We start from the raw sequence: 3,165 nt of genomic DNA on the forward strand, positions 1-3,165 counted from the left end.
TTTGAATTTTTAATCTTTTGTTCCCTGCGGTTTGCTTCCTCAAGCCACCTGTGTGCCTGAGGGACTCCTAATTGTCGTTGATTTTTTAGCTGTCCTTTCACGTCTGTTTTAAGTTGTCTAACAAGTTTAATAAGTGAAGGTTTATCTAAATTACCATCAAATTTGTATTTATTAACCCATTTTGTATAATACCTAACATTATTGGCATGCTGTAATTACATATATTTCGCGTCTTTGGTTAAGGGTGGGTCTCGGGAACTTTTCGTGCACTGATTTCCCATGTTGCCTTAGCTAAGTTAGAAATTGTTACGTAACCCTTTTTATCACGTGGTACCATGATTTACACCTTTTCACAGTTTATCTAGAATAACTGCCTACCTATTCTGTTTCCCTGATCTATGACAAGACAGCAATCTTTTTTGTCCCCGATCTGCACATGCAAATCTCCCTGACAAAAACAATACTGTAACAAGTCCCTGATCTAAAATAGAAAAAAGGTAAATTCCTCCTTACCTGACCCTCCATGTGTTGATCCCACCGGAACGTTGACTCGTCCTCCAATCACAGATCAGAAACAGTGGCTGGCTTCTTTTGAATGACAACTCAGTCGGAGGTCTTTCAAAGCAGAAGAACCAATGTGGCTACTTCTCCATATGGGTTCATGCCACCGGGCCCAATTCTGACCTCAGCTAGAGTGAGAGATATGTTTCTGGTCCGAAGGACGAAACTGTCAAAGGAAAAATATACTTTAAAAATGATCAATACATGGTAGGTTCAGGTTAAGGCACTTTAATCTTGCAGCAACCAGACAAAAACGTGCTAATACAGAGTTTGTCTAACTAGAATCAGGAAATGCAGGCATTTTTATACATTTTCTAATAAGACATTGCCTACCAAGCTGACGTAGTAAATCACAAGTTTTAACATCATCATTCCGTAGTGCTTGTTTATATGATTTTCTGCTTGTACTATTAATTTTTGTGAGAAACTTCTTAAGAAAAACAATGTGGCCTTGGCTACCACCAGTTAGATATACGCAATGTTACCATTCAAGGTACTATGGCTAATTTGAGCACAAAGCAAGTATAGATTGCAGTTCATTTCTCCAACAGTCCTTTGTCTATGTTATCTCTAACTTCTGCAGCTGTGCGTGTTCTCATACTTCGAACAGAGCTGATTGTTTAAAATCATTACATTACAGAATATAGCATTGTTCATTCTTTGCTTCCTGACCTAGCAGATAATCACCTGCTTCTCAAGTACATTTCCAAAAGGCATAAAAATGAATATTGCTGTGCTAGCAATTACTAGGTCAGAGGGCATCTTGCAAGTTTCAGAAAGCACACTGCAGTTTCAAAAGCATCTTTTAGTCTCATATGAAATTCAACTGTATATAAAATAGTGCATATAAAATAGAATGAAAAACGTGTTAACTCATTTAGTTTCTAATTAGCATTAAGCACACACATTAATACATATTTGTCTGACAGTTTCATATCACAATTGTTTTATTTATTTATTTATTTATTTATTTATTTTGTTAGCTTAGTTAGTCAGGGAGAGCAGGCATGCATATCAGCAGAGGAGTATGGCAAGCTGACAAGGAGCCAGTTGGCTGAGATGTGCCAGGCTAGAGGACTGGTGCATGCTAACCTGACTAAAGCAGAAATGATTGCAGCCTTGGGCAAAGTTGCATCATACCCAGCAATGAGGAGGGCAACCAGGCTGGACTTGGAGATGTACAACACTCAGAAATTGGACAGTTCAACCTTTCCACAGAGGACTTAAAAATCTGTCTGGAGTTAAAGAGACTTGAACTGGAGGCCAAACATTTGGAAATAGAAGCAGTGGAGAGACTGAGATGTCTGGAGGCTGAGGAAAATAAGAGGCAGTGGCAACATGAAAAGGAGATGCTGACTCTTCACCAGGGTCATGGAGGTAATTGGGAAGGGAGTAACCGAACCCCAGAAGCAACAAAGGTCAGTAAATTTCTTCCATAATTTACAGAGGGAGATAATTTTGATCATTTCATTCATATGTTTGAAAAGGTATGTAAACAGTATAATGTTGACCAGGGGCTCTGGGTATGGTTCCTGACCCCCTTACTCTATGGTAAAATTGTAACTGCTATTTTTAAATTGTCTGATACTGATTGCTTAAATTATAATATTGTAAAAAAATTCTCTGTTAAAATGTTTTAAGTTAACACCTGAGGCTTTTAGGAAAAAGTGTTGTGAGCATAGACGCAAGGCAGATGAAAGTGTGTGTGCACTTATTTTCAAAGGTGGGTGAGTGGATGTCAGGTCATCACTTTTGAAGGGCTAGCAAACATTTTGGTGAGGGAACAAGCCCTTAGCACTTTTCCTGAGAACATGAGAATCTGGTTATCAGATAGAGAATGTAATACAGCAGATGGGTTGGGGAAAAAGGGAGACTTATACCTAGCAAGCAGGGCATCACTGCACAGGAAAGGGATGCCCAGTGCTGCTCATGGTTCAATGGCAACACATGGTGGGCAGCCTAAATCACCCAAAAAGAGTCCGCTAGTACCAGGGGAAGCCACTAGTCCAGGTACACGTCCAGGACCAATGGTTAAATGTTTTAAATGCAACCAGTTGAGGCATGTAGCATATAGATGTCTGGGGAGGCAAGATGGGAAAACCAGTAAGTAGGAATGACAAAATGCCAGCAGTAAGTTGTCTTGAGACAACAAGGGTACCAAACTACCACAAGAGGTTATATCCTATCTTAGTGGATGGGAAAGAGGCCACTACAGCCTCTGACCTAACCAAGCCTGCAATTGTTAAAGAGGAGCACTACTTTCCTGGGCAGCCTACTCCAGTCAGAACTTTAGGAGGGACCCCATTCCAAATATCTTTGGCTAGGGTTCACCTTGACTGGGAGGGTGGAAAAGGAAGCAAGCACGTTGGTGTGTTTGAGGATATCCATGCAGATTTCCTGATAGGGAGCAATTTTGATAAAGCAGTACATTGTGTGCATGCAGTTACATGCAGTCAGACTTGGAGACAAGCATGGGGGTCTGGTAGACTGGGGGGAACCAGACAGGTTGCAAATTTGCAGCCAGGACTGGTGAGGTGGTTACTTCAGGGAGGGAGCTACCCTGTAGCAGTGAGACTGAAGGTGAGCCACAGCTGCTGGTAGGTA

This window comes from Protopterus annectens, chromosome 1.part0 (genome assembly GCF_019279795.1).
Source record: "Protopterus annectens isolate FY-2018-M chromosome 1.part0, PAN1.0, whole genome shotgun sequence".
Taxonomy (NCBI): Eukaryota; Metazoa; Chordata; order Ceratodontiformes; family Protopteridae; genus Protopterus; species Protopterus annectens.